The sequence below is a fragment of the Callorhinchus milii genome, unplaced genomic scaffold (assembly GCF_018977255.1).
Source record: "Callorhinchus milii isolate IMCB2004 unplaced genomic scaffold, IMCB_Cmil_1.0 Scaffold20, whole genome shotgun sequence".
In the NCBI taxonomy this organism is placed as follows: Eukaryota; Metazoa; Chordata; class Chondrichthyes; order Chimaeriformes; family Callorhinchidae; genus Callorhinchus; species Callorhinchus milii.
This window is the reverse complement of record NW_024704761.1, coordinates 8,092,521-8,116,190: the sequence shown is the minus strand read 5'-3', so window position 1 is coordinate 8,116,190 and position 23,670 is coordinate 8,092,521. Positions and strand designations below refer to the sequence as shown.

Here is a 23,670-nt window from a genome sequence, read left to right as displayed (position 1 = left end):
TACCATAGTGGTCTAATTTCACCAGACACTCTTGGAGAGCTAGGTGAGAAATGCAGACTGATATACTTATGTAATAATGAAAACATTGTGAAGGTTGTACGTGAATCTTATTAAAAAAAATGGAATTACAATATCCTCTTTTTTAAAAATAACACACACAACCTAGGCTTTGACCGTGCCTTCAACTCCCCTCTCGACTCTCTACCCCCTCTTCGCTCCCTCTTTTCCCTCCGCTCACCCTGACCATTTCCCCCTTGCTCGGGTCCTGACCTGACTGTACAGCGCCTTGGGACGTACTCCCGACGTGAAAGGCGCTCAATAAATGGAATCTTGTTGTTGTTGTAGGCTTGATGCCAGAAGTCTGATATCAAATCTTACTTTGTGGTCTGCCAACAAACAGGCTTTATTAAAAAAAACAAAGAAGCAATGGGCATGTTAGAGACTTGTCCTGCAATGGTCCCTTACAAATAAAATATAAATGTGCTTATATGTAATTTTTGACAGTATGGACCACACCTGGAATCCAGTGTTCTGCTCTAGTTGCATGTGTCTAGTTGCATGGATTATTCCCGGGCAGGGAAAAACACTGGGCAAATTTCCTTGCTCCACACTCCTCTGTGTGTCTAGCACTAAGTCGGAACCCTGGTTGTTAGTCGATTGGCAGATTGCTTTCCGAGGGAAATAATCCCTTCAAAAAAATAATTTGGTCACTCAATCCATGACTGCTTGTGGGACCCTGCTCTGCACAGTTGGCTGCTGAGTTTCATCCATAATCAGTAGCTGCAACCAACAACTTGCATTTATTTCATCTCCTTTATGTGTGGTAGCATCACAGAGCCCTTTAGCTCCCCCTCTTTTTGTGCGAAATGGTATCTGCCAAAGGGAGACTGAAGAAAGAAAACAATATTTTCCATTTACCTTCGAGTTGAGAAGAAAAGTTCTCTCTAAGAACAATAAACAAGATTCTGAGGAAGCCTAAAACTCTGCATCTCGACTCAGGCTGACAATCAGTATTCTGGAGAATGTTTCGGCCTTGTTTGTAACCTAATTGAGCAATTTTGGAAGGAATTTCGGCAAACAGGCACTAAGAAAATGGTACCAATATTTATATGGATGAACTTGTAATTTTTGTGTACACTGGACACCACTGATTATCAATTATATATTAACAGTGAATTATATCGACCATTGAAAATCATAGATTGTTCCTTAAGGCTATTTAGCAAGAGCAGCACAATCCTTCATACCTCAGAAAATCTGGCTCCATATGTGTATCCTTATTAAACACATAACCCAGTTATAATTTCGGAATTTTGAGTGTGCTGCTGTAGAGACGCGCAGTCTTTTAATTTATCATGCTGTCAAAAGGATGAAAAGCTGCTCCATCTTAATTATATTACTTTCACAACAGTTTTAATCATGTGTAATGTTCCTTTGCAGATGATTACAGGCAAAAAAAAAACCTGCGCGTATTTAAATTCCGAGCAGAGCACTGCTTGAAATCAATCCCCGGTCTGCGTTCACAGCCTGCAAATCTAAGCGAGCACTAAATTCGGATTCTTTCGACCACACCGATCATTGTTTTTACATTGCACGCAACCCACTGTCGTTTTATATCTGATTCCCAAGCGTGGGAGAGCTGAGTGTGGAATCGGAAGAGGCAGCCAGGAGCTTGCATAGGGAGCTGGATAGGGTGTGCATCTGGGCTGCGATCGCTGGCAAATTAAACTCAATACACATAAATGCATAAATTCAGAGCACTCCACACGGGAGGTTTAAAAATTGGAGCACGCATTCAATGGCAGGGCTAGAATATTTGCCGAGAGAAAGAAAACTTAAAAGCGTTAGGGATGTGAATGGCCAGTAACTGTGTAAAGTTGAAGGAATATCCATCAACATGGCCAGGTTTTTAAACCCATTGTAGCGCAGGTTCATTGAGAACCTGTTGTCTTCTCGTACATCTCATGAGCTGCTGAACCGCTGATGGGATGTCCTCATTGAATACAACTATTTACCAGGATAAATGGCCTATGTTAACGTCTTCCATAACGTGCGCAAGGATCCATTGTGGAAACGTGCTTGGCCCCCACTCTGTTTGTCATCTTCATCAAGGACCTGATGAAGGTCATCAGAAGTGATGGATTTTCTGCTGATGATGATATCCTCCACACAGCGGTTAAATCCCCAACTGCAAGACAAACAGTGACACATCACTCCAGGCAGATATAAACGGAATTGGACAGTGGGCAAACAAATGGTGTGTTATCAGTGCTGAGTATGCCAAGTTAATAACTCTGTCAAGTAAGATTGACTGTGATCTTGCCCACCCGCTGCTTCTATTATAAGGGTTGTAATCTCCCTTCAGTTACACGTACTTTGGATCCTATCAGATCTTGGCTGGGATAAGTGAGTGGAAAAGCTGGTGCAAGATCTGTAGGAAAGCACATCCTGTCATTCATCTTCACAACAGCATTTCACAAGCCTTGACATTAACCAAGTAGTGATTGCAATATTGTAGCTTGCTACGTTGGCTGCAGAAAGAGTCATCTTTTGATGCTGTAGTCCAATTCAATGCAAACGAATAGATGGAGTGGTTCTACCCTAGGCCACAACCTACTGTATCCAGTGCACAGACTGGCTTCTATATCCTTTATGTGATTATGATGGTTACGATAGTAGAAGAGTTAATGGTGCTAATGCTCTGTTAATCCAGGAATATCTGACACAATTGCACCTGAGCATCTCATAATGCTCTGACAATGTCTGCACAGAATACCAAGGCGGTGCTTTAGATCACTTCTCTTGCCTCTGGAGCTCTTCACTGAGCAGCCACCACCTAGACCCCATGTCCTTCTAGCATGCAGAAATTCAAGCTCAGAACTAGCTGTCACTTATTGAGTCTGGTTTGCCGGAGCTTTGATCGTTTGTCCTTGTTACAAGTTGTTACGGGGATGAGAAACATTTAAAATTTCCCATTTAGATTTTATTTGGACAAGCTTTTTTGTCCTACAGCCAGATATAGATGTCACTCTGTTGTGAGATAGATGGTGATGACCCAGCCGTGCTATAGGATGAGCACAAAGAAAGAGTATTTGGGGTTAATTCAGAATTAAAATCAGAATTGGGTAGACCGCACGTAACTATTGTGATTTTTGTGTTGAATTTTCAATCATTAATTCTGGTCTAGATGAATATCTGAAGGCAAACTCACTATGGTGTTACTTTTTAAGCAATTGATTGTCACAATTTTTTTGATCAGATCAATTTATTTAAAGATGCTGTTTTTATTTACGAGAATAAATCAATAGCATTGAACCTTTGAATACCATTGACACTGTTTCGATTTTGTATTCTACAATTACTCTCGACGCATCTAGGCAACTGAATTCCACGGAAAATTTAATTATAGTATAATGACAATCCTTACCATTTGATTTAGCGTCTTTCACACCGGCAGGATGTCTCAAAGCACTTCACATGATATACTGTAAAGCGGATTGACTGTATATTTTGTGGGCGAAACATGGTAGCCAATTGGACACAGCAATGTCCCACAAATAATCATGGATTGAGAGAACATGTTTTTTTAAAATATTTTTTAAAGGTATAATAATAATTATTATTATCATCATCATTATTATTACGGGTTGGGGAGCCCAGAGTGTGCGTTGGGATAACCGCTGGAGTCTAACCAGCTAATATTGCAGAACATCCTCTTCATCAGGGATTCACCAAACTCAAACTGTACAATGTAAATTAAGCCTTTTTTTCTACATTATCTTTACATATTGTGTAATATTAAAAATTTAAATGATAAAGTGCATCAAGGAGCAGGCAGAAGTTCTTGCCTCTGTGCCTGTATGGGATTATTTTAATAGATTTATTGCTAATTTACTATTAACCGTCTCCTGTTTAACAGGACAGCTTCTGCAGTCCCTGAGTGCAATCAAAGAGCAACTTAAAGCTTCACTGTGAATTTGGACCTGCACATAAATGTTTAATTGCTCTTTTCTGATGCATAATTTGTTGCATCAGAAACGGGTGATGTTTTTAGCCTTTTAGTTTGTGATTTTAATTCAAAATGCTTGCACTGGATGATTATTTGGTAATAAAATGAACGCACACAAGACATCTTGTGATGTAATTTGACAGATGTCCAGAACATTTTGCAAGTTGCTCACATTTACCAAATAAAATGATGCAGTTTATCTGGCTGTGACTAAAGTTTACTGCATTAAAACTTACATTGATGCTGTCAAATTCTGAAGAAGTTGTCAAACCAGGCATTTACTGTGTTCGAGTGCACTCATGTTAAATTACTTTAAGAATAATCTAATATTTTGCCTCGTCCTTATCCATTGAATATCATCGTTTTTTTAATCTGCTCAAAATTATAGCACTAAATCATTTCATAAAAGTAATAAAAGCAGGTGAAAGTTATTTTAAGGCGTGTGATTTTTGTCGTTTAATAAGCAACAGTACAATTAAGTTGACTGCACCACTTTTACAGGTTTTCTTCCACCACCAAGAAGGTTCGACGATTTAGTCTGCGAATGCACTGTTCCATCTCTCTGGGGATGTTTTAAAGAGATAAAAGCTTGGTGTAAGGAGTTTTTTTTTATGAAATTGGCATGACATTCAAGAATAATGTGTAACAGTTGTTCTCTGCAGAGTTCTATTATCAATCTATTTGTGAGAGCAGCTTTTTTATATAAAAAAAAGGTTTAGATGAATCCAAATTTCTGTGCAGTCATTGATGTACGTTCTCTTTCTCGCTCTGTTAAAAGCATTTTTGTCGTCACATGTTAAATGCTATCTGAGCTTTATTCAAAAGTATTGTTTTCAGAAGTATTGTAAGATTGATAGGATTCAGAAAGAAACCTAGCTTCCCTTTGTTCTCTCTTTTGTTCTCCTTGTCCCAAAGATGCTGACTTTTGCTGGAGTTTAATTCCACCAACTGAGACTTCTATATTCCCCCATTCTTATCATAATAATAATAATAATTCTTGCACTTGATATACGCCTTATCATGTCTTCGAGACGTCCCAAAGGGCTTCTCAGAATATTCTGTAAAGTGAATTGACTGCATATTTTGTGGGCGTAACTTGATGGTGGGAGGCTCTCTGATCCGAAGAGTTACTGAAGCCACATTTGACTCTTAATTTTTCTGAGGCCTACTGCTTAACATGGTCTTAACCATAAAAAACATTGTCTTTTAAATAGTAGAAAGAATATATTAATTAATAATATATTAATTAATAATATATTATATAAATAATAATCCTTGCATTTGGGCCAGTGCCTTTCACTTCGGGAGGACATCCCAAAGTGCTTCACAGGATTTACTGTGAAGTGGTGTGCCCGTGCATTTGTGAGCGAATGTTAAGCACAAGGAGAAGTTTGGAAAACTCTTAATTTAGAAGCCAGCTCTTTAAATCTTAGCAAGTTCTATCCTATGCATGGAGAGCATATGCCTCTTATTTTTATTTTCCGGACACAGTATTCGCATTTATCTGTAATCAACTTCATTTATCAATGAAGGTTCGGTGAATCAATCGTTCTGTGAGATCTTGGCTGCCTCCTCTGATTTCATGAGTAGTTTTACTCCCCCTGCCCTTTTTTCCTAGTTTGGTATCATTTGCAAGTGTAATTAATTACCTTGCACTTAATAGGCAAATCCAGGCCGTTGGGGGATACAATGAACAGGAAGGAGATCAGCACAAGTTCGTGAAGTACTCATTCAAATCCCTTCTTTAACCCCTCTAGCCCCAGTCTGACCTTGCTCACCTTAGGACTACCTGCTGCTTCCTTCTCTGTACTCAACAAGTTAGTCTGCATCTTACTTACCCTTGATACCCACTGACATCATTTTGCACAGGAATCTCTCGTGTGGCACTTTGCCCAATGCCATTTTGAGGGGAGATCTACAGACATGGGCATGACTAGTCAAGAAAGATCATTCAACCCTTCCCAGACATTGTCCTGGCTTTACCTGGGGGCATCATTATGTTTTGTATTTCCTGTGATTTTTTTCATGCGTTGGTTATTCCTGCATGCACTCACGTCGCACACTTATCTCTTTCGTTTCAGAAGCATTTTCCCCGAGAACAGGACGTACTTTTCCGCGAAAATGCCAAGCAGGGAGGAGGGAGGTATCACTTGCTAAACTTTTTTTGTGTTCCCTCACAGCCTGAGCCCATTCATTAACCTCAAAAACCATCAGTGAGATTATACTACACAAGACCTGGTTACAGCGAATGACTGTCCTATGAACCATGTCACTGTCTATATATTATCTCTGTGCAATTTAGACTGTAATATGCGTCTCTTGCTCATCAGTCAGACTACCTTTCAAATCTGACATCCATCATCCAGTGCCCAGAGTGTGGTTTTGAAACGGGGCCAGAGAGATTGGTGGAACAAGCATGTGTAAATTATTAAAATAATGGAATGCTGTTCAGCATTTTTTTAAAAACTAATTGGTAATGATTTCTTGTCATTTTAGTGACAGGTAAGGTCTAAAGTTTACATAACATTGCTTTGATCTACTTCAGAAACAAAAATGGACATTTTCCACTCCACGAAGACTTGTGCTGACATGAGCTCCATATAACTGTTGACTGTTCAAGAAGTCCGCAGCTACCTGAGCATAGCAATGCACTCTCCTCACCATAACGTTAGACATAGGGATACTCTTTTTAGCAGTGAATAAATGACCAAGTTTGCTTTGTAAGTAAACGGAATACAACCACTGTCATCAAGCTATATTCCAAGGCTTTCATTCTATTTTCCTTTATTTCACAAGTCCATGCAAGTGTATGTTGAGGTTCAATGAAAAGTGATGCTTCTAACTACAATTCTCTGTCTGCATATAATAATGTATTTGTTATTAAACTTGTTGATGCAGCCCTAGCCATTTGGCTGCACCACAAGTAGTCATCTGTTTCAGGATCCCAATCCTATATGTGAAGTTAACTGATGTAATCTATTTCAGAACCAACTTAAACTTGCAGAAACTGAATGTGGCACATTCTTAGCAGGAGGGTGATGGTTAACAAGTCTTTAAATCCCAGTCCGAATCAACACTGAGAACGGCAATAATTTTGAATTGATCTATTGACTGCAATTCAATAAAAGTTCCAAGTACTTGGTCAAACGATTGCTGATTGTCTGGTAGTCAACTCCTGATACAGTGAAAATGTCATTGAATTAAATCAAATTTCATTGTAATTGGGTTCCAGGGATAAGCTATCAAGAATATTCAGACATCCGCTCAGAGATTTTAAAACTGGAGTCTTCCGAGTGTGAATTTTGAAAGGTTAAGGCTGGCACTTAAATGAAGAAAAGGTCTTTGCTAGACCACTTGGCACCTAGACACATTGCCAGACAAACAGCCCCCCCCAAAAAAAAAACATGAAAAGAAGTGATAAAAACATCCATTACCAATGAAAAATAGAATAATGTTGTTGTTTTTAATCTCCTTGTGTTGACTATCTGCATCCATACCGAAACCTTTTTAGAGAGAACATTTGGTGAGTGAGATAAGAAACTGTTTTGCAAGCTCCCAGATGGCAGATTTACAGGCATTGTATCTGCGCTATTTTCATCCACGCCTCTGCTAGGAAGGGGAAGGAAGATCCTAACAATCTCACCAAGACTGGTTTTCCAATGCTTGGTTCGCACTGCTACAAGCAATGAAATGTCTCTTCCAGCAATGGAAGATGTTTCGCATGGTGGGCTGAGGCAAATTCTCTGCAAGCACAGGTAGACTATTAGTCTTTTAATGTTGGGAGCACAGTCAACATTTTTAACAATATTTATCCCGCTCCTTTTAAACATTTCACCCATAAAATATACAGTCAATTCACTTTACAGTATATTCTGTGAATGGCTTTGAGACGTCCATTTGACTGCATAATAAATTTTCAGGGACTATTGTTGGTCGGATGCTGAAATACTTCATACCTCCTCAAGATGGTCCCAGCAACAACAACTTGCATTTATATGGCGCCCTTCATGCTGATAGTGACTTGGAGCGCTTAAAAGCATCTTAACGGCAGCGGAGCCTGACGCCGAGCCGAGGGGAGGGAGGAGAAGGTGACATTAAGCAAGGTCGAAGCGTAAAGTCTTCAGGCGTGATCTGAAAATATGGAAGGAGGGGGCAAGGCGGAGGGAGAGATTTTCAGAGTTTCGGGGTTTAGTGGCTGAAAGCACAGCTGCCGATGGTGGAGGGGACGAGGGACAAGCAGGAGGCTGGAGCCAGAGGTGGAGGCGGTTGCAGTGGTGGTGGAGTGGAGAGCTAGGGAGGTACCAGGATATGAAGGGATTTGACTTCCAGGACAAATCACTTCCCAAACACATGGCTCAAATCTAATTTCCAATGGGGCCATTTGCTGCTAAATCTCTGCAAAAAGAGCAGTGTAAACTGGACAACGGAGCTAACACTGCTGGGTTCCTCTCTCCAGTCTGACCGTCTGCTGTGGCAAGGTGCCCCATCTAGTGTAGCAATTGAACACTGCTCTAAGTCTTCACAGACATCATCAGCCTCGGGCAGGGCTTGCGACTGGAACCTGTGGCTGCCGTGTTCTGTTACCACTGCACCGCGGTGCCTCTTTCAGTGGGATTTTCAAATTCCCTTTGATCTATCACCAATGAGATTTGTACCACCATCCTCCTTGACAACTGAAGTCTCCATTTATCAGCAGCTAATCTGAGCTGGCAGCAGAGACGTAGCTTGCTGCAGACAATGGAGCTATTACAGTAAAGCTAGGCTGGCTTTGCTATAGACTGTGAAAATAGAGGCAAATAGCTTCAGCTGGCTTTGTTATGAACCGTGAAAATAGACGCAAATAAAAGAATGGTGCGGCACTCTGAAGGCCCTTTTGATGCAAAATTCTGACAAACTTAACTTTTTTTTGTCATTTCAACAAAACTACTTTGATGATCGGCTGGCTGTCTGGCTGTATGTCTCCAGTTATTGTAATCTCTGGAGTTTTATCTAAGAGGGCAGAAAAATGGTGGATAGACACCCAAGCATCCTTGGAAGCAAACTGTACTTTGAAAGGCCATTAAGTAGGTTTAGTATGTGGGATGCACTTCATTACTGGCTCTGTATAAATGAACAGTCTCGTTGCATAGAGGAGCACAATCACCCACCCATTTGATCCATGATATACAAGAAAGGCATATATAAAAATGAGAGAGCGAGAGGCACATTTGCAGGAAGAATAACTTAAACAAAACAGGTATAAGAGGAGACTATTCAACCCATTAAACCTATTCTTGCAGTGTAGTGGATTTCAGCAGATCTTTTAATCCAAATGCCCTTTCACCATCTCCTTAATACCTCTGCCCCCCAATGGATTGAGATTTCTGCATTCCCTTGTTTCACAAAGAAACACAGCGAGACGCTAACCCACGTGAAGGACGCTATACAAATGCAAGTTGTTGTTTTTAGTGAAACAAAACAACCGTGCAAATGATGACGAGCCATTGGGATATCACCCAATAGACAAATTGTCAGTCTTGAATGCTGCTCTCAACAATTCCTACTCCTTAAGGAATGGAGTTCAAAAGCAATGGAAAAAAGAGTAATTTAGTTTCCTATTCTTCGATTAAAGTCATCAAGAAGGTGCTCTTGCTAGTTAAGAGAACATATCAAAAAGGGAGTATTTGGAGTCAGTGATCTTAATAAAGGCAAAGGTTTTGACCTGCAATATCACCACACAGCAGTGATTGAAGCCAATAGTACCATGGTGTGTTGGTCACAAGTGCATGGGTGTAGTGGCCATTTGGATACATATTACAACAACAAATTAAATTATTAAATTTTTATAGCGCCTTTCACATCAAGAGGACATACCAAGGCGCTGGACAGTCAGGGATCCACACCCAAGCTGGTGGTTGGGATCAGGAGCGGTGGAGGACGGGGAGGGTAGGGGTAGGAGGGTGACCGAAGGCACGGGTGAAGCAACCTCAGAAGAGGGGGCAGGGTAGAGCCCCGGAAGGCGAGGGCTTAGTAAGCAAATGACTAACAGCAGGTTCCACCGCAGGCAGTGTATCTATTGCATGCAATAAAACTGTGCTTCGGAGAGTCTCATTGCTAGGCTGTTCCAGTGAGCACTATTATTTTTGTGTGGACATATTTAAAGCCCCAGGACTGTTGTTTGATAGTCCTGCTTGTTTCATTTTGCAGCGCACACATCATTTGTTTGCTTGGCTTTTGTACAGCCAGCCCTTTGTTATGGGCACAATTAGAGAATGACCGATTGCAAATTATTGTTTGAAATGAATGTTAATTTATCAAGTTATGAGTGGTGTGGAGTGGTGAGTTGTGGATGTGTTCGGTGTAGTTTGCTCTACCATTCGGCCCTTGTTGTCTCCTTGCTGGTTGTGGACACATCCTGCTAGGCGTCTCGTACTTCAACCAAGAGCCCTGGGGAATGGCTGCAGAGGCATCTGTGGTCCTTCAGCGATGGAAGGGCTTCAACCTGCATCAGTGGGTAGCAGTGATGCCAGTGTGTACTGCAGGCTCATTACTCTTAGGCAGGATCTGCTGTTACTTATGCAGGACAAATGGCAATTCTACACATGCTGCTGAGGAACACAGAACAATGGTCATGGTGTGAGGTTTAGGAACTACTATGCCATTTGGTGCTTATGGCCATTCTCTCAGGGAGTTGGAGCTGGTACCTGAATGCCTTTGAAACTGTTCCTTTCATGGACGACTCAAAGCGCGACTCACAGGATTTACTGCAAAGTGTAGCGATTGCGTTTTTCCCAATGTGCAGCAATGTCTCACAAACAGTAGTAAAAGAAACGACCAATTTTATCTGGATTGTTGGCCAGGACACCAAGAAAAAAAATCCCTTCTCTTTTCGAAGTAGAGCCATAGGATTTTTAATGCCCACTTGAAGAGATAGACGTGACTAAGATTTATCATTTCATCTGAAGGACGGCACCTCCGAACATTGCAATGCCCCCCAACCCCCCACCCCCCCGGCATTGCATTGTCCTTCTAGCCTGCGGGTTCAAAGCCCCAATGCATAGCCATAACATTCCTATACTTGTCTGTAACTTGTGCAGGTTTGGTCTCCATTGCAGATACCATTGATGTTTCTACATTGTCCATCAGAAATAGTACTGCAGGAAAGCACTTCTCCATTACATTAGCCAATGTGGGAGGCAACACAGCGTACCTGAATGCTGGATTTCTCTAATTACCCAAATGACCTTGCAGTGGAAACTCCCGCTGAACCAATCCAGCAATTTCTACTTGGAAACACTGTATGTTGCATCCATATAAAAGCCAGTTGGTGCTTTGTAGCAATTTGGGCTTCTGCCTTGTACCCAGCTGGTGCCTCAATACGCTGCACCACTGCTACCCTCTCCTCGCCAGCGCTAGGAGCATCGTCGTGTGCTTCTTCAGCAATATCAATGTATCCCATAGTGTACACATCTGTGCTCGTGCTGGCTTGGTGTATAGATGGTGAAGTTTCATGCTGATGTGCATGGTGTGCCTGCGGTGAACCACGAGGTCAACTAAATTTGTCTTGTTCTGTGAAGATTCTGCATTATCTATACAAATCCGCACGTACCCATTTGGGTGCAGAATTTTACTGCTACACTGCCCTGACATAATCACATTGTTGTCACAACATAAGGCAACTAGCTGAGGATCAAATTTGCTTAAGGTTTCATAAAGAGAGTCTCTCCTCTCCTCTCTCCCTGGTACCCAAACATAAATTCCTAAATATGTCACATTAGCCACTGCATGAAGGACCATCTCTGTGATAGTTGACCTTAATGTATTCTTTCCTCGGGTTATGATAAATATTATTCCCATTGCTGGGTTGAAATAAGGAATCTTGGGGCTGTTGGAATTAAAAACGTTGCAACACTAGGAGACACGGGGGACAGCTCCCTTCTCGCTGTTTCAAAAGGAAAACATATTGCATTGCACAGGATCCGTAAAATGAATGCACATTATGAGTATATAGTGAATACTACATGTATGGTTGGCTGATCTGGTCCATTAAAACGTTTGAGCTTCGACATGAATTAAGTATTGAAACACCTATGGGTAAGATGTGGATCAGTGAAAGCATCTTTCCACTTCTGATGGGTACATTTGAGCATCTAAAATGAGTTGCTTGCAAACAAGCAAGCAATCACTATTCTCTTGCCAGGATAGTCAACTGGTGTCCATCTCTTATTTCTGAAGTTGCTTAGTTAACCATCATTCAGTTACATTTATGGGTGTATCTGTCATTTAGGTTTACCTTTGTGTTACACAAGGTTATTCTATGCTCTTATCCGTTTGTTGACCATGTAGGGTCTATATCCAATGTAGACATTTACACTTGTATGGCATATGGGTGGGTTTCCTGCTCCGTAGACATGACCCCTTTTCACACAAGAGTTTGCATTTTTTTGCCATTTCTTTTGAACTCGGGCCAAGTCTTTGTGCCAAAAAACCATTTGCGTCCCAAAGTGTTGGAACCAATCTAATTCAGTTGGCTCCATTTGCTGCAGACCCCCCAATGAATAGAGACACAGATTCCCTATCGGTTGGCAATTAGCATCATCTAACGATAACAGATGTTCTTAGTACCAGGAGGCTGGTACCTGCCACCTCCTCTCCCATCTGTTCAAGGACATGAGGATGATTTGAAGCTTTAACCATAGAAATGCATTTCACCCATATCTCGTTCAATCTGTCATAACTGTTCATAGCGCAAGTTAATTTCTTTATCCTATTAAATCATTGACTGCACTTGTAGCTACATAATGTAATCCTGAAGCATTTTATTTCTTTCATGGTTTTAAGTATCCAATTTTGTAGCTCAGTAGCTCTGAGGTGGATCTCTAATTACATGTCCACAATTTGATTCTATACCCCCACTATCTTCATTGGTGGTGAGACTACTTGATGAGTGTTGCGTGATACTTGGCTACCAGGAAGTTGGATGCAATTCCATCCCGAACAATGGACATGCTCTCATTCCCTAAAGCAACATATTAATAAAGCATTGGATTTAGAGGAATCAGATCAGATTTGGGTATTCCTAAACTCATTCCAATCCTTAATTATTGCCAGCAATGATTAAGGAACACAATGAGGTTGTACAGTTCTGACTTTGCATTGGACCAGCTGTTTCTGGTTTGGCTTCAGCCACAGCTGGAAGCTGCTCTCCCTGAATTCTCTAGTGTTGCTGAGCTTCAACTGAGCAGGTAAAAATCCCAGATTTGCTCTCTCATCTTTCAGCGGTCTTGCCTCTGTATGAGAACTATGTCTGAGTGCGTGGAGGTGTTCCAGAGATGAAATGCGATTGATAGCTGTACATTTTACGTGTTGGAAGGGGGTGGATGTGCTTCTGTTCCATTATGGTCTAAGTGCAATTCATATGCCAGTCTGTAGGTAATCCGATTTCAGCTTTGTGAATTTCTGAGGAACCAAAAAACCATGCCAACAACACAAAGTTGCACATAAACATTCTCGTAAATTCAAATCGACACAAACACCCACATAGGCATATTTACTGAGTAACAAATTATAGCACTGTTAGATACTTGGAAAACACGTCCACCCTTCATTTACCTTTTAGGTTTTTACAACTGTCTCCCACTATCCTTTCCTTCTTCAGCTTGGGAGGCCATGCAATCTATGCTTGCAGAAGTCTTGGCACCATCAGTCCCTCTCCACAGCTGTGCGGAGGGTCAGATCGTATTAGTGTATAGCTTTTCTCCAAACCGTCAGAAACATAAAAATCCAATGTCTTTACTTGGGCTGGAATCAAAGGAAGAGGATTTGTATCCAATTTTGGGTCATTTAGCTTTGAATCTTTGTTCAGCTTTCTTGGAAGCAGTTATTTTCTGTTTGTTTTGTTATATCTTAAAGGCCAGAGGATGAGTCTTGGATTATTTTGGTTAGCCAGATGTCTGGCACGTGCAGAAACCCATCACCTCATCACCACGCAAGACTATTCAAACCAGATTGAGAGTTCCACATATGCAGGCCATCTTTGCATGGAAATTTCCCTCTGTCTGGAATGGAGTGTGCATTCTCTCCACAGAGAAGAGCATCGGTGAGGAACACAAGAAGACTTCTCGCTCGTTAAAAATCATAAAATCTTTTACAACAACAACTTGCACTTATATAGCGCCCTTCACGCCAGGTAGCGGAGTCTGACCCTGAGTCAGGGGGAGAGGGAGAGCGGAGGTGACCGTAAGCACAATCAAAAAGAAAGGTCTTTTAGGCAGGATTTTAAAGGGGAGAGGGAGGGGGCAGGTGGAGGGATTGGAGGAGAGGATTTTAATATCAAACCGCAGAATAACAAACAAAACCTTGGTTTAACATCTCCCGGTCAACAACACCTGCAACAATGCAGCAATTCTAAACTACTGTACCAGAGATTCCCATCTTAGATAATGATCCCTGAAACTTCTGATTGAGGGAGGGGTGGGAATTTGGGGGTGGGGGGGAGTGGGGAGATGCTGTGCTACCGATTGAGCAAACTGACACTTTGTTGTTCGCTGTAATATTAGGTTTCAAACCAGTTAATTTCTTTAAATTGATGTTTCGTTTCAAACACTGAGGCAGTGCAGGAATTTGATTGCCGTTAAAGTAAATTAGTGGCACTTTTGTTGGAGTTTATCAAAAGTGCCACTAATTTACTTTAACGGCGTATTTAACATGGGTTTGTACAGAGCTGCTTGGGGTGAGATGTACATCTTTGCCATTACTCACTGTTTGACCTCCAGCGCCCTTGACAGAAATCTCCTGAGTGACAAAGGACTATTTCAACATCCCAAGGTTTTACTTCATTTTGAAAATATTACAAAATCTATCATGTTTCTGCTAAAGTCTCTTTTCGGGTTCTCACATTATAACATTTACAGTGTTTTTTTGAATGTTTACATGAACCGAAAACTCCAAAGGACATTCAATACTTGAAGGGTTCAAATATAATGTTAAGTTGTCCTACTCAAGATTCCATATCCGTCTTAAGCTGATAATGACTCTGGGCTTCATCTGTACCTGGCCGAATGTCTCTGGACACCAATCAATCTTCACTGCTGTCTTGCAGTCAACTCTTGTGATTCCAGCTGCTACTATCAGACTCTAATTGAGATTTTACTGTACACAATCAATACTGTAATCTGGAGCTAAGCTCTAATACGTCTGTATATTCTGGCAGAGCACTGAGGCTGGGATTTATTTGTGCAGGTAAAGGTGACCGGAGAGGGAATTGTTTTTATGTGTGTATGACACGGGTACAAACGGGACTCATATCGTTTGGCTGTTTTAATGAAAAAAACAGTCTGCCTGGTAGAGAATTGATGCTTCTACACATTCGCTGAATAGTATTTAATCAAATAGCATCTGTTCTCTAGTTTAATTTGCACAAAGTACTCACTTTATCTACATTAGTCCACAGGCATCAGCTCTTTATGGATTCATTCTGCGTAACCTGCAGGGGAATGTTGTCCCGTGATAAGCAGTCAGATGTCTGAACAAATAAATTAGTGACGGACCAGCAGTAAAGGTACTGCTCAGGATCATGCCTGCGTGTTTGATTGTCCATCCCTGCTGTTACAGGTCCGGTTCTGGTGTAAAATCGTTCTTCATCTCTCCTGCTAGAGGTCTAATTAAGCTACCAAATCATTGTCGATCCCCGCTGCGAGCAATTCTGCTCATGTACGAAATTATTGTCAATCGGTGGTACCGGGGAATTGATTCTGGTTACAAAAAAAACATTGTCGATTCTCATTGCTTGCGATTTGGTTCTGGTACAAATTTGTTGTCGAGCTCCCCTGCTGGAAGTCTAATTCAGCCACCAAATCATTAGCAAGCAAACCTGTTGCAGGGCAAGTAGTCAGGTCCAGTTCTCTTCTGAAATTGACATTCCCATTCTTAGAGGTCCAGATCCTATCTGAAACCATCGTGATTTCGCCTTGCTGCAAACATGATTCAGTTACAAAATCATTGTCAATCTCAGCGGCTGGAGGCCATGTTCTGCAGCTGGATAATTGAACTGTATGATGTACAATCTCCAGCACTGATTTAATGCCATTGCAACAGGCAACCACTGGTCCTTGAGAGTGTCTCTTGTCCAAGGCAGGCAATGACCTTTTTGAATGCAACACTGGGCAAATAAAGACAGTACAAGTCAGGGTCATGTCCCGTTGCCAAGTTCACTCTGACACAACATGCTAAACTGCTGTTTCAACAATAATCAGGACCGCTTTCAATATATGTGTCTGTTTCATAAATAATTCAACCAAAATTACTCACAGGCATACTATGTTGTCAATGAAGCAGCCCATTGCCAAACCTAGTTATTAATACATGTCCTCCTGCCCAAAACTTTTAGATTTTTCTTTTTACATTAATAAAATAATTTGCTTCATTGGAAATAGTGCATACTTTCCCTGGATTTAGTTTAGTACAGAGTATGAGTTAACTTACACAGCACCTACCGGTGTACACATTATTCATTCTATATATGAACTGTGAGACATATTCACAGGTTCAGCAAGCTGTGCGGGCAGCTACACATCTCCCCCCTGGCCCTCCCCACCATCGGCAGTCGGGCCTTCAGCTTCTCTGCCCCTCCCTGTGGAACTCCCTCTCATATTCCCTTTGCCTCGCTCCTTCCCTTGCCTCCTTCAATGCAAGTCTCAAGACCCTCCTCTTCGACCGCGCCTTTGGCCACCCTCCTATCCTCCCTGCCCTCCACCCTCCCTGATCCCAACCCCCATGCTTGGGTCCAAATCCCCGATTGTCCAGTGCCTTGGGACATTCTCCCGACGTGTAATTTTGTATTGTATTTTGCATGTTATTATGACTCATTGGCACGAATGTGGACATCCTATGCCTGATTGAGTACAGGGATTGTAGGGGTTCATTCGAAGCTTGATAGAGTCTAATATCTATAGAGATTAGGAAGGCAGGACTATAGGATCAGAAATCTGGTTTGGTCTTGTCCTTTGCATTTGGGGAAATTATTTCAAGAGGATCTTAAGTCAGCAGGAGAAAAGAGCAGATTATTAGACATTTCAAATGTCTACTACATTTACACCAGTTATTGGCTTTCCAGAGAGGCATGTGTTGGTGTTTGCCAGAACAAATATAATCAGAACACTCCCCCAGAAATGCAGTGATTCATTTTTTCAACACCTGTCGCCCTAGTAAAAGTGAATTGGGTGGAGGGAAATTGAGCAGTGGGCATTTCAGTCTGTCAGTGACCACATCAGTCAAGCTGATTTCTCCCACTACTATCTTAAAAAATGCCTCGCTTCTTTGTCTTTGCCCCCGCTACCAAACGGACATTTTACTTTGATTTTTGTTTGCATTTTCTTGAGGAAAAACCATTCGGACATTCTCGAGAAGTCGACCTGAGTTGATTATTTTTAGACAGATCAATTATTAAAATTCTAACAGCTACTGCAATACAGCGTGCTTAGTGCAATGCTCACATCAGAACCCTGATCTTGTACGATGAGGTGACGCAGATGTACTGTGATCCTGTGTTGTTGGCCTGTCCTTCAGATGCTGATTTGCCTGCTGCACTATTCCAACACTTTCTATTTTGGATATCCAGCATCCCTTGGTATCAATTCTATCTCTTCCAATCTTAGACATCTCCTCTTTTACCTTCCTATTGCCAGGTCATCACAGTGCAGTCAGTGGCCTACTATAAAGGCAACATCAGTTCTGATAAAGGGTCACATCTCACACCCAAAATGTTAACCAAACTCGTTCTCTGATATTACAGTGCAGTGATACATTTTTCTCCTTTTTGCAGACAAGACGCAGGTGGTATCATGTGGGATTAATGCACTAGCTGAGCATACGAGCTGTGGGTGGAGAGTGGGTGGGAGCATTTCCACAAGATTTACTAATACTTTTCTGATGCCCTGATGGCAAGCACTTTATCCATTACCCGGCAACAATTAGCACAGCCGTCAGGTGGGTAAAGACCACGGCCGCTTCACCTGCTCTCCCAACCCCAGGAAAGTCTGGCTTGCATACTCAAGGGGAATTGAAGGCAGCAGACCACATTCAAGCCAAGCCTGAATTGGCAGCTTTGATCTGGCGGAGCTGACTTGGTAACTTGGTTTAATCATCATTGCTTACATGATGGATGGCACACTTTCCAGTTGGAAGCTGAGTGTTGCTACTGAGAATGCTAACAATAACATTGGCCAGGTCGTTGGCCAGTTTCAAGAAGGAACTAAATTTTCTTTTAATGGGTAAGGGGATATTGTAAGATTTGTCATTTGAAGATGAGATAAGCCAGATGGAATGTAAGGGGCTTTCCTGATTCTATACCTTATGGTAAAAGGGTAGGAAGGAAAGGAGCTCATGAATAGGGTAGGCAGCACATGGTTTGTGGACATTATGGACTAAGTGTTCTTTTCTTCTTCAGTCTAATGCTCCACTCTTATGGGTGTCACTGTAAGGAATCTATTTTGCTGCTTAGGATTCTTGACCTGTTTAGCAAACACTTGATGAGGGAATCTAAATCATCCAAGATCTTTTGAACGCAGCAAATGAAATTTGTTCTCTTGGACTATGACAACTCCTAATAAAACATCCGTCTTATCAGCCGCGTCTGTCTGCTGCAGATGAATGCGATAACACTTGCCTGGAGTGACAACTGATGACAGCATTTCGACTCTGTTCGACTTTGATAGCCAAATGCGAATTACACAACAATCTGCCGTTATTTGAGAAGATGGTCAGAGAAGATTCTCCATTTGCAGAATGAATTGATCACACTGCTGCTGCGATTTACTCCAGCATGTTGAAAGTGTCATCATCACAGTGAACTACCTGGGATGTCCACTCTTGAGCTAAACCCTGAGAAATGATGAACACAGTAGGTGGTATTGAATCACTTCATTGGTTTAGACGATGGGACACTGCTGTGCGCAATTGGCTGCCGTGTTTCGCCCACAAAATATACAGTCAATTCACTGTAAAGTATATTCTGTGAAGTGCATTGAGACGTCTCGAAGACGTGATAAGACGTTATATTAAATGCAAGGATTATTATTATTATTAACCCATGGAGAACACAATGGCAATGTTTCCCTGGCCATCTACCACCGTGCAGAACAAATAGCCATTTCAAGTTCTGGACTGGAGTCCAGTCAGCAGCAAATCTTATGGGATAGCACGGCAGATGGTAGGCTTCAGAGACGGTGCTCTAGCATTGATAGGTTATTGCTGGTAACAGGAACAATCTTGTTGTCAAAAAATGCAAAGCTTTTTTTTATTGTCTTGACAACTCCCTGGCAAATGACAGTTTAATGCTGTTGCTGCTCTAGGGCAACTGAGAGATAAAAGGTAAGAAACTCCAAATAGGGGAAACCGAATCGCTGGTAATTTGGGCAGCATGAGGCTCAGGGAAAGCATTTTGTTGATCATTCATCATGCAGCTACTGGCAGAAGTCTGAGAAGGCAAAAGCATAATAATGTAGAAAGAGCCTTGCAAATAATGTTACTTTGCATTAAAATCGGGCAGCCACAGAGAGTGCTTTGTTTTTGCTTGTCCTGTGAACAGGAATTTTGGGAGCTTGACTCGGTTTTAAGCCCTGCGATATTTACTAGACCTCCTGATCCCAACCACCAGCTCGGGTGTGGATCCCTGACTGTCGAGCGCCTTGGGTCGTCCTCTTGCCGTGAAAGGTGCTACACAAATATCATTTGGTTGTTGATGTTATTTGCAGACAGCCAAAGAACCTTAGAATAGAAACCTCCTCGCTGGTTCCTGCTATTCCTGCGAGCTAGTGGTGGCCAATCTTTTCGGCCGGCCAACAAAATAAATGTTCTTGACAGAATATTTCTTGATTTGTGCCATAATTCAAGAAATATTCAAGCAAGAAAAATCATTGTTTTGTTTCCATTATTATTAACAAAATATTAATAAAATTGCCCCCCCCACCCCCATCACATGCCAATGATTTTAAAACAGACTCACCTAGACTAGTGCGAATGTTCAGCAGGGCACTTCTTGACGGCCCCCACTGGCCACTTCTGGCCCACTGGCCTGGGTTGGGTACCACTGCTGTCATCTCTCAGCAACAAAAAATGGTCTGTTGAAGGCCGTTTCCTCTGGCAGTGATCTGTGATCTCTTTCAACTCACAAGATCACAAGATGAGTTCAGGTCAAGAAGGGCCTTGGGCCCATTTCATCTCCTTATTCAGAATGCCAAGCCTACCATCCTTCCATTACCGCATCAAGCTGTTCCTTAAATGAGTCCAGTGTCCTGGCCTCAACCATCCTTTCTGCTAACCTTTTCCATCATGAATTACCCTCTGTTTAAAGAAATACTTCCTAGTTCCTGTTCTGAATCTTGCCCGTTGCAAGCCTAAACCTGCGCCGTATTGTTTTGCTGTCTTGGTGTATGCTTTTGGGTTTACATTCTCAATCCCTTTAAGAATTTTATATACATGTGCCTACATAAGCTGCCCTCTGAGATGTCACCTTCTTCCACTGAAAGTGCCATAAGCTGCTCGTATGTTTCTGCACAAACCCAAATGCTGGTAGGGAATGAGCCCTGTAAGAACAGGGAGGGTTGTAGGGGGGGAGATGCAGAGCATATGAAGAGATTTTTTNATTAGCATTTGAGAAATTATTGAATCTGCTAAGAACTAATAGGCCAGATATTCTGTGTTCGGTTTTGTCTCCAATAAATTCTTGGATTTTAAAATCATTCCTAATTAGATTTTACTAATTTTCACCCTAAGTTTGACAGACGTGCCAACCCACACAGTTATTTAGGAGCCATGATTTCGGCTGCCTCTGTTGGTTGCACAGTCAGGAGGTCGATCTCATGCAGTGGCAAAGTGTTTGCCTCCTTTTCAATATAGCGTCGGACATTTAAAATCTTTGCCTGACGCAGAAAACTTTAACCAATAACAAAACTAATCAAAGATGTTTTTGCAGAATCTGTTAAAATCCTCTTTTTTTCTTCCACTGCAAAATTGCAAGCTTCTTATTTTTAATTTTACTTGGATTCTTTTTCGTGAACCAAACGTTCTGATCGATTTAAAGGCAGAAAGAAAGAGAGAGAAAGAAAGAAAGAACTTTGCTAAGAGTGTAATTAGAGAGCGCGCGTAAAGCATGTAAATGACACACAAGCAGCGACTAACATTCTGGGTCATCGATAGCTAAAATTTTCAGTGACTGGTGATTGATTGTACTAATAGGGAATAACTTTAACTTCTGTATTACTGGCTTCAAAATAGGATTCAGCTGTCACTTCAGGGGTGTGATGGGGGTGGGGGGGTGATTTTATTATTATTTTGTTAATAATAATAAATAGCGCCTTATCCCATCTTCGAGACGTCTCAAAGCGCTTCACAGAATATACTGTAAAGTAAATTGACTGTATATTTTGCAAACGAAATGCAGTCGCCAATTGCGCACATGATGTCAACCCAAAAGAGTGCTAAGAAGGCTGTGCAAGACTGAGTGTTTTCTGCCTGTAAGTCCAATATGCAGCCCCCCTTGACCACCCCAGTCCATTCTGGTGGTGCACCTCTTAGTTAGTGAGCTAATAGAAGCCTGGGAGCAGATGAATTGTGAGCCCTCCACAATGGCGAATGATACATAGTTTGGGAAGGACGGAAAGTCAGGGAAATAAAAATGCTTCTTTTAAAAAAAATTGGAATGGGAATTAAAGATACTGGATGAAAGTGATGACTCTAAAGCACAAATTAATTGTCTTGAATATCATTGCAATTTGCCTGCAGTTGAACTCAACTTTTAATCTTGGAAATGCTCGATCCAGTTTAATTGCAGTTGACATTCTCTCCTGTCTAATAAAGCGGCACTCAATTTTTGACATTTCTGTCACCTTTTTATTTACTCTCGGCAGTAAAACCATCCGTTCACTATAATTAATGACTGAAGCATTTTGGGGTGGACTTTAACAGCCTCTTTTAGGAAGTGAGAAGAAGATCCCTTCATTAATCTCGATTACATGGGCTTAACACCTCTCATGCACATTACATTAGAATAACAAGCACACAGTGGAGTCATAGTGAGAAGGCATCCACTGTAGAAGGGGAGCCACAGTTAAGGACAAGCCTGCTCCTCAACCTTGCTTCTCCTAGAGTCATGTCCACAGGATAGATATTTGTTAGGTCAGGGCATCGAGGGCTATGGGGTAAAGGCGTGTAATTGGATTTGAGGTACAGATCAGCCATGATCTCATAGAATGGCGGAACATGCTCGAGGGGCTGAATGACTCACTCCTATTTTTCCAATGGATATTGAGTCAATACCTGCCTATTCCTGCATGCAATTTCTCCTACGACCGTATTCTTATTTATCAGTCATCCTGTTCACTCTGCTTCTCCCAAAGCCATAAAATTGCAAATTTCCCTCTCGTGGCAAATAGAATTACTGTGGTTCACCTGCAGACAGTGGGCGTGCCTTGACGCATTGGTATTGATTCCATTTCCAGCATAAGGACTCTTCTACTCTTAGTATTCCTAAAGCAGCAAGGTAGATGATACTAACATCTCCTTGCGGAAAAGGTGTTCCATTGTTTAGCCTCTGTGTAAATGCACTGGTCTAGCCACATGCTAAAACCATCTGCAAAGTAAACTGAATCAGCATACAAGCCAAAGCCCTGTCATCAGAGGATCCTCAATCCAGCCTTGCCAGAAGTGAGATTATCTCTGTTCATTGTAAAGGCTAGTTCAATATTAACCTGCTTTGTCTTGGGTTAATTTCAAATGCCAGCAGAGGACTCATTCAGACACCCATTCATTTTGCACACCTCAGATAACAGATGCTCTTGTGGTACCAATACATCCTATTCAAATCATGTCCGTTTCCTGGATCAATGTCGTGTCAACTGCCAGTCAATTGGGTCTTCTACCAAATAAGCTTTACCAAGTGTCCCTGGTCCGATAATCAAATGTACACAAATACCTTTCAGCCCACCTGACTCTTGTTTGAGAATATGGGGGTCACACCATGAATGCACAATGTGTAAACCAGTTCTGCAGCTCTACTTTAGGGACAAACATACATCTCGGAATCTCAGCTTCTCCTAATCAAATTTGGATGGAGCTTGCCAGCCTGATATGATCTGTTCTCTTGATTTATGCTATACCCCGTCGTTCCACAGGAGCAATCGAAAAGAAAAAGTTTTAGCAAATATATGTGTGTGTCTAGGTGGAAAATTGATGACCTTCTGAATAAAATGAAAACAAGCCAGTGCCATGATGTAGTGCATTCCTGTACCAATATGTGGCGAAATGAGAGTGGACACCCATGATTCTCCAATTTCCATGAGATGCTTTCTGGCTCTTAGCCCTGCCATCATTGAAGAGATGGATAGCGATGGAAATCACCACCCTGACAGAAATTGTTGAAAATCAGAGAGTAAGGTAACCTGGACTATCCGTAAAATAACTCATACAAATTGGCTTGGGGTGTATCGTCTGCTATCCCAAAGGACTGCAAACGATGGAGAAACCTAGAAAGGGGAAAATATAATAATTATAATCATTCTTGCATTTGATACAGGACTGTATCATGTCATTGAGACGTCTCCAAGCACTTCACGGGAATTTTACTGTGAAGTGTAATAGAAATGAAAGTAAAAGCAATTTTCTTTGTCCACTTTACAGTTGTTTTA

The 23,670-nt window shown here is 41.6% G+C and overlaps 1 long non-coding RNA gene across 1 annotated transcript in view; it reads left to right on the top strand.

Annotated features, from left to right (window-relative positions):
- Positions 1-23,670, top strand: part of LOC121850495 — a 252,680-nt gene that overhangs the window by 80,959 nt on the left and 148,051 nt on the right. The window lies entirely within an intron of this gene.